Below are 10,993 nucleotides of genomic sequence, written 5' to 3' on the forward strand. Positions count from 1 at the left end.
CCCGAAGATTACATGACTGGTGGTTGCTCACACAGTGAATAGTGTGAAAAATGGTGTCACAGTAGCCCGCATCCCGAATTCCACAGGGGAGCCAGTTTAGCTTAAACTGGGGTTGCACCTAGGTGAATTTTACCCAGTTGGAGTAACTGACGTTTTATCACCCCATTGTCGCACTAGCATGGAGGCAGCCCCGTAACCCTGGATGGGTCACCTATCACAGCACAGCAGAGGGCAGAGCTGTCAGGACTGCTGCAGAGGTTTGCTAGTGTTTTCAACCTGTCAGACAGAAGTACAGGCAGGTGCACACTTGTCAAGCGCCACATTCGGACTGGTGACCATTCCCTTATCAAGCAGCGCACCTACTGTGTATCTCCTGAGAAACAGGCTGAGATTGAACATCAGGTGGCTGGTCTGCTGGCTTAAGGGATTGTGGAGGAAAGCCTTTGGGCATCCCCAATGGTGCAAGTTAAAATGAAATGGGGACAGTGGAGATTTTGCATTGACCATCACTATCTCAACTTTTTGACTATCAAGGATTCTCACCCTCTCCCACGAGGGGACATCAGCCTTGATGCCCTGGTGGGCTCGCCCTGGTTCAGCACACTGGGTTTTTCAAATGGCTACTGGCAGGTGGAAGTGGCTGAGGAGGACCAAGAGAAAATGTTCTTTACAACTGGCAGGGCTTTGTACCAGTGGTGGGCCATGGCTATGGGTCTGACCAATTCTCCGGCCTTTCAGCGCATGATGGAGCTCATCCCAAGGGGCCTGCCTTGGCACATATGCATAGTGTATTCGGACGATGTAGTAATCTATAGTTGCTTGTTTGAGGATCACCTCCTATACCTGGAGGAAGTCTTGTTCAGCATACAGTGGGCGGGCCTGAAGCTTAACCTCAGGAAAAGCCACTTTGCCAGGGAACGACCATGTTGTTTTCCTGGGCCATGTGGTCTCCAGACATGGCCTCCAGCCGGACCAATGGAATATGAATAAGGTGAGAACTTGGCCTACCCCTGCACCCCTTCTGAGGTCAGGGCCTTTCTTGGCCGATGTTCATACTACAGGAGGTTTTTGAGAGATTTCTCATGACATACTGTGCCACTGAGTTGTCTGGTGTGTAAAAATGTGCCCTTTGAGTGGACGGCTGAGAGTGAGGCAGCTTTCACTTACCTCAAGCAAGTGCTAATCTCCTCACTGGTGGTTTCATTGCCCAACTCTGCACTTTCTTTTAAGATCTATGCTGATGCTTCTAAGAATTCAGTTGAGGCGGTGCTGGCCCAGGATGATGAGGGACTTGAAAAGTCATAGCCTACGCCGGCCAGGCTCTCACGCACACACAGAGGTGATGGTCCACTTTTGGTAGAGAGCTATGGGCCATGGTGTGGGCTGTGCACAAATTCAAACATTTTGTTGGGTTGTCTACATTTTTCATCATGACAGACCATCACCCGTTGCTGGGCCTCAGGTGCATGGCTATTGTGTGTAGCAGACTGATCTATGTTTCACTATGTGCTTCTATATGCACGGTATGGTGTCCCATCTGAGTTGCTGTAGGGAAGATAATGTTTTTGGGGATTTTCCACTTTTGTTGTTGTTGAAGAATAAAACAAGGCAGTGGTTGCTATTGGACATGCGCTAAAGTCTATCATCCTATTTATTATTTTCCTATTAACTTAAATAGTTAGGCGAACCCAGAATGCCCAGTTACACCATTAAATCGATTTTTTTGATGTTTATATATTTTAAATAAAATTTGTGCACTCTTATATCTATTCATGTAATTTTATCTGTATTGCTTGCAGAAAGCTTAAAGTTTCAAACATTTCAAAGCTCTGTCAGACCGCTGAGCCACGGTCAAAATGATTATCCAAAATCTTTAATCCATTTAAATTCTAACGTCAATAATAATTAAAGAAATTCTTAACAGAGAATAATTTAAATAATAAAAATTAATAAGTATACCCCTACTACAAACCAGTTTGCTGTCTCTTCTCCCACCTCCCCCTGGCAATCAGATCACCTCTCGAGTAACCACAATTGGACGATGATAGAAATGATCGCCCAAACCTAACACCCAAGGGAACCCCACGTCATGATATAGCAACTGCAAAGCTACTGCAGAGAAAAATTCCTGGTGCCACCCATGGTGTCAGTTTAGTTGCTGTTATCCACAGTTTACAAGTTTCATCCCCCTCCTCGCTGCTCAAAAGTCCCTCAAGTCCTAATTAGGGATGTGTCATCATGCACATAGCTGCTGGTGATGTTTTGATCTCATGCATTTCTATTTTTGCTTGTGTCAAGATTTTCAATTTGATCAAATGCATGCTTTTGTCAGTGGTTTAGGTCATTAGTCCTTCCACAGCCAATGTCATCTTTTGGCAATTTTTTTAACAGCACTTCATAAGCTAATGTCTGAAATAAAACCGGCATTGTTTTCTGTCACTTGCCCTTCTTCATCTGATGTGCAGGTTTACTTTCAGTTCAAGTTTTCATTGTTTGTAAATGTAGTCTGCACATACAAAATATTAATGTCAGTGGGGCTTCAACATAAAGAACACAAGAAAAAAAGAATCATTCATAAGTAAGAAATAGTAGAACACACACTTAAAATTGTTTATTAGGTATTTACCTACCTAGGGATTTACAACTTTCTGTGATAGAAGAACTAACAGTTCCATGACCCTTATTTTACATTTACTTTTCTCATTTCACTGACAATTTTATCTAAAGCAACTTGCAATAACCAGATTTATTTGTGTGTCAACCTACGGGCATCTTAGAGCACAGAATAGTTATGTCATAGCAGAGGTGCTTGTCATGCTAGGTCAAAGTAGTGTGAACAGGCAGTGGGTATATCACCAACAGTGACATGAATATCAGGGGATTAGAATTACAAATTAGCTTAATCTATGGACTAAAGTGTACCCAGAAAACAAATGCTTCCGGGCTTTTCTTGGATAAAGCAAGCCCAGATGGAAGATGGCATTATATCCACCATTTTGGTGCCAAGTGCGAGAAAGGTCTGGGACCTAAGTTCACCTGTTTTGAAGTGGGCATAGACAACAGCCCTCCAGATGTAGAACCAAGTGAGTGTGCATGGATGTACATGTTAATATGGGTTTGCAGGTAAATTGGTGCAGTCCCTTGAACTGCTTGGGAGCCAACAGCAAGGTTTTGAACTTCACGCGGGCACCAACCTAGAATACAAAGGGAGGTGAAAGGTTTGTGCATCTTGGCAGGTTGAAAACCAAATGTGCAGCATAGTTCTGGATTCTTTGCAGTTGTTGGATTGCCTGAGCTGCAAGACCAACAAGAAATGCTCCCCTGGCTGGTTGCTGCAGGTGGGGTGCCCTCTGGGAATGAGCCGCAGACCAGTCTCGCGGGGGTCTGCTTGGCTGCTCTCCGGCCAGCTGCATTTCTATATTGGTCTTGCTGTGCCTCACCCTTCTGCCCCAGTTCTGGAACACATATGCAGCACACACACACCGTATGATAGACCTTGGGTTTGCAGGACAGGTGAGATGTGAGCCATTTGGATGGAGTGTGATGAGCTATTGAGATCTTGCCCACCGTGCTCCTGCCCCTGTTTCCACCTCGACAATGTCCTGAAATTTTAATTTCGACCACATTAGCTTAATACACACATCCATCCACACAAACCATACTCCAAACAACACCTGCTATCAGGTCAGAGTTGGTGGGGCAGGAGGGGCTTGGAGGGCCTGGATGACTCATACCCCACACCCTGCCATTTGAACTCCATACATGGCATGAGGGCATGTTAAGCACTGGGACTACTGGGATGGGTGGGACGTCGGCAGGTTGGTGTGGGTGGGTGGGTGGTCAGCCGGGGGGGGGCTGCCCAGGTGGCTCGCTCTGGTCTCAGTGCTGGGTAGTGTCCTGCCTGGTGGATACCAGCAGGGCTGTGGTGGGTGCCGCCGGGTGCTTTCCGGAACCCCAGGGTGGCAGCTTGTCATCATGGGTGTGGGCCGTGTACTATGGGGCAGTAGTTGGACTTGCTCCCACTGCATGTCTTTTTGTGACAGGCGCTGCTGGTGTAGGGGTTGGGGGTGGGGGGGGGGCACATATCTTGCAGTCTATGAGTGGGGCCCTGTCAATCACGGGGGACAATGCCATCAGGTGGCTGGGGTCAGGTGTATTCAGCTACGTGGGTGTATGATCGGTGTGTGCGGCCAGATGGGGTGTCTAGCCAGCTGCATTGCGGCTGCAGTATTGCTAGTCACAGCTTCTAGATGTGATGACTCATCTAACTTGGCATACTATCGCTTCCAATCATGTGCAGTATTTGACTGGTAAAAATAACAACTTGCAATAAAATGCAGATGGTAAAGACGTGGGGGCAGACAAAAATAATTATTTGTTAACTGTCCAAGAAAATATAAGCAGCTTTGCTAACACTTGGAAATCCTTTGTCCAGTTTCAGAACCTTCCCTCTTGAAAAGACCACTCCAGTATTCAGTCTTTTTCCTGCCGTTATTGGTCTTAAAGTTTTCGTTCAACATTTTTCTCATTTTAGGCCTAATTGTTTTAGACATCCCCATTCTGTCTGCCAATAAGGTATATCAATGATCCTACATGCTTAACTTGCACTGAGCAGACAAGGGACTTGTGTAAACAGCAGCAGCAGCAGCAGCTTTTTCTTCTACACTGAGCAAGCCCCTCTAGTCATATGGTCAGAACATGTTGGTAAACATGGCAGCCTCCATGACTGGGACCCACGCTATGCTCAGTAAAATAGCTTGGTATATATTATATCTTATTCTATACCTGTAAAACATTTTCAGTCTTGATCTACATTCTACTAACTACTATTACTACTGTCGGCTGCTCCCGTTAGGGGGCGCCACAGCGGATCATCCATTTTTATCTCTTCCTGTCCTCTGCATCTTCCTCTGTCACGCCAACAACCCGCATGTCCTCCCTCACTACATCCATTAACCTCTTCTTTGAGCTACCTCTTTTCCTCTTGCCTGGCAGCTCCATATTATATAGATCAAGACTGGAAAGTGGGAGGATGCCTAAGGAGTGGCAAACAAGTATACTGGTACCGATTTGCAAGAATAAGGGTTATGTGCAGAGCTGTAGTAACTACAGAGGTATAACGTTGATCAGCCACAGCATGAAGATATGGGAAAGAGTAATAGAAGCTAGGTTAAGAGGAGAGGTGACGATCAGCGAGCAGCAGTATGGTTTCATGCCAGGAAAGAGCACCACAGATACGATGTTTGCCTTGAGAATGTTGGTGGAGAAGTATAGAGAAGGCCAGAAGGAGTTACATTCTGCCTTTGTGGATTTAGAGAAGCATACGACAGGGTGCCGAGAGAGGAGGTGTGGTATTGTATGAGGAAGTCGGGAGTCTTGGAGAAGTATGTAGGAGTGGTGCAGGATATGTATGAGGGCAATGTGACAGTGGTGAGGTGTGTGGTTGGAATGACAGATGGGTTCAAGGTAGAGGTGGGATTACATCAAGGATCGGCTCTGAACCCTTTCTTGTTTGCAATGGTGATGGACAGATTGAAGGATGAGATCAGGAAGGAGTCTCAGTGGACTATGATGTTCGCGGATTACATTGTGATCAATAGTGACACTAGGGAAAAGGTTGAGGAGAGCCTGGAAAGGTGGAGGTATGCACCGGAGAGAAAGAAAGAAAGAAAACCACTTTGTCATTTAACCCATCGCACTGTATAGGACCAGTGGGAAGCTGCAGCACTTGGAGACCAACGCCAGTTCTTCTTTCTATTGCCTAGTTCAGGGGGACAGGCAGGAGTATTAACCGTAACATGCATGCATTTTGATGGTGGGAGGTAACCGGAGCACCCAGAGGAAACCCATGCAGACTTGGGGCGAACATGCAAACTCCAAAGAGAAGGAACCTTGGAAGGTCTGGGGTTCGAACCCAGGACCTTCTTGCTGTGAGGCAACAGTGCTAACTACTGGGTCAATGAAAGTCAGTAGGAGCAAGACGGAATATCTACGTGTGAATGAGAGGAAGGACAGTGGAATAGTGAGGATGCAAGGAGTAGAGGTGATGAAGGTGGATGAGTTTAAATACTTGGGGTCAACTGTCCAAAGTAACGAGGAGTGCAGAAGAGAGGTGAAGAAGAGAGTGCAGGCAGGGTGGAGTGGGTGGAGAAGAGTGTCAGGAGTGATGTGTGACAGAAGGGTACCAGCAAGAGTTAAAGGGAAGGTTTACAAGATGGTAGTGAGACCAGCTATGTTATATGGTTTGGAGACGGTGGCACTGATGAAAAGACAGGAGGTGGAGTTGGAGGTGGCAGAGATGAAGATGATAAGATTTTCATTGGGAGTGATGAAGAAGGACAGGATTAGGAACGAGTATATTAGAGGGACAGCTCAGGTTGGACGGTTTGGAGACAAAGCAAGAGAGACAAGATGGAGATGGTTTGGACATGTGTGGAGGAGAGATGCTGGGTATACTGGGAGAAGGATGCTGAATATGGAGCTGCCAGGGAAGAGGAGAAGAGGAAGGCCAAAGAGGAGGTTTATGGATGTGGTGAGGGAGGACATGCAGGTGGCTGGTGTGACAGGAAGATGCAAAGGACAGGAAGAGATGGAAATGGATGATCCACTGTGGCGCCCCCTAACGGGAGCAGCCAGAAGTAGTAGTAGTAGCAGTAGTTGCAGTTGTTCTGGTTTGCACAATACCATTGTAAATAGGATCATAAAATAAATATCTACATGATATATCAAATATTTATTGCAGCCGAAACACAAATTACACTACATTTAAGTGGTTCATTTGGAATAAAGCATACAAACGATGGCGTATTTAGGATATTTTAGCAAGTATTGTGGAAACACATTTTGGGGTTGTGTTCAATGTGGGAAAAGTTGCATTCCGACAATTTTCTGGTGAGACCTGAAAGAATCTTCGTAATACCTAACAAACTAAAGATCATATACATTCACCGAACAATGATTATGAAAATAAAATGCCCCTTTCTGGCTGGAAGTGTTATCAAAACGCATTTTAATGCTGAAACTATCTTGAAATATTGTATTTACCACTGAGAATAAAAGGAATGTCAGCCATTTTTTTTCTTTTCGTAGACGGAAACTTGACAGTCATGTGACGTGGATGCAGGCTCCACTATTATTGGCTATAAGTTGAAATGTTGATATGAAAGGTATTTTTGGTTAAGAAACACAGATATTTTAATGTGTCCATGGTTTACAGAAACATAAAATGCCAACATTTTATTCTGGCAACTTGGCTGAGTTACCATTTAGTCTCAAGGAAAAGTTATGCAATGGCTTTAGTTATAAGCAGCAATACAATATTCCATTCCCTCTCTTTGCTGTCTTTGTTGAGTCCGTCACTCAACACGCTGAGGAGTGATCCAAGTTTCAGTCCCATCACCGAATTTTAAAAAGACATTTTGGAAGCAAACACGGTACTTGCAAGTCTCCTTCAAATCAAATTGTCCAAAAATTTGGGGATTTGGATCATCGGTGTTCCATGCACAAGAAGCTTCAGCCTCTGTGGAGATGTGCTTTTCTCTGAGAAGACTCTTGAAGATTATGGGACATTCTTAAAAAGACATCATTTGCTTTGTATTTTACTCATCCACATCACATTTTGCCAGTAACTGTAAATTCAGTATCAAGTGCTCGGGGTGTGACAGAGTCGAGCACCTAGCACCAGCACCCTAGAATAAAGAAAGAGGCCCTGCTCCCGAGCATGGTGGGGAGGAAGACTCTCTACCTGCCTGCCTCTGATTTGACACCTCAGTTCATGTTATTATGGGGTGGTGATCTTGCAGACAGATCTGGTTCTATAACGCTGGACAACAAATGTTTTACAGACGTTTTGCTTCCTGAAAAATAAATTATGATTCATGAGATTATGACAGAAATGTCGAGCTGAGCACAAAGATAATTTCAGATTTGCTGTATCATATAGGAATTTGGAAAAACATTGAGTTAACTTTTACTTAATTTAACATGTTTGAGTGCATAATGATGCTGACATATTGAGTTAGTTCAGCTGAGCTTAAAATGTTTTTCAGCTAATTTTCATTTGTACACAACATCTGGTGCCTCTCGTGTCAGTGTCCAACAATAGTCGGCCAGCATTGATGGATTCCAGTTGCCCTGATGCCTCTTTTCCATAGTCGCAATGTCCTGGTGAAACCCTTCACCATGTTCCTCACTGACTGCACCAACATCAGCAGGGAAGAAGTCCCAAGTGTGATGCACAACATGAATTTTCAATTACATGTTGCACTTTATGGTTTTGTGTGCTTTAAGCATGTTGTCAAGCAGCTCAGTGTAGTTTGGTGCTCTGTGGTTGCCAAGAACATTCTCAGCAACATCCTTACACGCCTTCCATGCTATTTCCTCTGGCCCCACTAGCAGATCTTCTAACTCCCTGTCACTGATGACCTGCCTGATTTGTGGACCAACAAAAATGCCTTCCTTCATCTTGGCATCAATAACTCTTGAAAAAATCTGTTTCAAATAGCGAAATCCATCACCTTCTTTCTTCACTGCTTTCACAAAAATGCTCATCAATCCGAGTTTTACATGCAGAGAAGGCAGACATATCTTTGTCGGGTCGACAAGTGGTTTATGCACCACACTTTTCTGCCATGGAAGGAAATGCTTACGGAGTGGCCAGTTCTTGTTAATGTGATGTGACTCTTTCGTATGGCTATCCATTCAAAAAGGAAACAACAGTACTTTGTATATCCGCGCTGCATTCCTAGTAGCAGTGCCAATACTTTTAGATCACCACAGGTGTTCCAGTCGTAATTGTGCTGTATGTGTTTCAACAGCAATTCCATGCTGCTGTAGGTTTCTTTCATGTGTACTGCATAGCCAATGCGTACTGAAGGGTGGACATTGCCATTGTGTAACAGGACAGCTTTCAAGTTTAACTTGACGAATCTATAAAAATATGTCATCGTTGTGGGTCATGCACACAACCCAAAGCCATGAACAATCCATCAATGTCAGTGCAGAAAAAGAGGTTGTCAACCTGCATAAAGAAGTTTGTCAAATGTTCTTGACGGTTCTGAAAGACAGAACGTTTTTGTACCTGGTGACAGCAAACCACATCCTTGCAATCTTGAACTAAGTAGTTCTGCTTTAGCTTTTGACAAATCTAAGTCCCTGAGCAGGTCATTTAATTCTGGCTGTGTTATCAGGTGAGGATAACCAGGCATAAAGAGTTCAACATCTGGGTCAGTCTCGTTTTCCACATCTGGTTGATGCGTTGTGGCATCTTCATCTGTCTCATGTAGGCTCCATGTCTCTGGTGGCTTCGGTATTGGCAAACTGTCATCATGTGGCACCGGTGTCATGGCTGAAGGCAGATTGGGGTAGCCAATAGATTTATTGTTTTTATTAGAGAAGCCAGATACATTGGCCAGAGAGAAGTAACAGTCTGTCACGTGATCCTTCCGTTCTCGCCATATCATTGGGACTGCATATAGCATTGACTTCCGAGTACCTCCGAGCCAAGCTCTCAGGTTGACTGCACATGTTGCACAACAAATGTGAGGAGCCCAGGGTTTCTCTTGGTCACCAATTTTACATCCAAAGTATAGCTCATAGGCTTTCTTCATAAGTGCAGTCATGGTGCGTCTTTGAGGCTTAAGCGTATACTCGCCACAGGTGTATCACAGCTGTTGCAACATGGACGAGACATTTCTGCCGTACCAAATCATCCTGCAGACAATACATCATGTTAAGTATATTCATTATGCTATTGCCTGAAGAACGTGCATCAACATGCATCCAAACAGCATCTGTAAATATGAGCAACTTTGATAGCCCGTCTGCCAGCATCTAACTTGACTCAGCATGCCCAGGCATGCCTAAGACAACATTTGCATAGTGTGACCGGTGTACTTTCTCATTGTGTTGTGTAGGAAAGACAGGACAACTTCTGTCATGCATGGGATCTGTATTCTGTCGCATATAAACAAAACAGGACAGGTTTCAGAAAACGTCAGATCATCTCCTGCTGTAGCCCCTTTCTACATGTCCAAAGCGGGAAAGAGGCAGAAGTCAGGGGGTACATACCTTTTATAGCTACCAACAGGAAATGGCGTCACAACAGGGCGGGGCTATTAACAGGAAATGGTGTCACAACAAGGAGGGGCTACTATAAGCGTTTCCTGATGATATAATAAAATAAAATAACAATGTTGGCAATTAAAATAATAATAATAATAATAATAATAATAATAACCATGTGGTGATACTTTGTGTAATTATATAACATTTTTTGGTTATGACGTTTTTAACCATGCTACAATAGCACCTACACTGAGTACATGCCCAGGCATGCTTGGACTGACCAAAACAGCTTGCTTTGTGGGCAATATACTAGTAGATTTAAAATCAGAAAAGGTGATATTGTGGTGATACACATTCGAGGTTAGATTTACCAGGGCTGCTGCTCCTTTAAGGCAGACGTTCAGCGTGATGACGTAGGCACTGCTTAGAGTTTTCCAGGCAGTGGAGCCATGTTAGCCGCAGCTAGCGGTTGGTTAGCTGGTTGCCAGGAGAGATTGTGCTGTATCGGTGTTGTTTTGTATGGCGAGTAAACGGGATGGACTCGACTCGATCTCTCCGTCTCCTCATCCCTGCACTCCCCCATCGGTGACCCCGCACGTTGCCGACGAACATGTCGACCCAAATTGATGACGACACCGCTCCGGCTCCGAGTGATGCTAACGGGATGGCTCATGTTAGCGCTAGCATCTCAGCAGCGACGGGGAAGTTGGCAGCACCGTCCCCTGCCATGGTTTCAGCACATTGAAGCCCAGTTCGAGCTGGGAGGAATAACGCGGGACGGTACGAGGTATTTCGATGTGGTGGCGGCGTTGGATGCCCGGACCACGGCCCGAGCTATGGGGCTACTGGAAGCCCCCCGGCTGTGGGGAAACACGGCGCACTCACGGCTTCCTTTTGCAGCTCCTCCAGCTCTCGGAGATGGAGAAGG

The sequence above is a fragment of the Lampris incognitus genome, chromosome 4 (genome assembly GCF_029633865.1).
Source record: "Lampris incognitus isolate fLamInc1 chromosome 4, fLamInc1.hap2, whole genome shotgun sequence".
Taxonomy (NCBI): domain Eukaryota; kingdom Metazoa; phylum Chordata; class Actinopteri; order Lampriformes; family Lampridae; genus Lampris; species Lampris incognitus.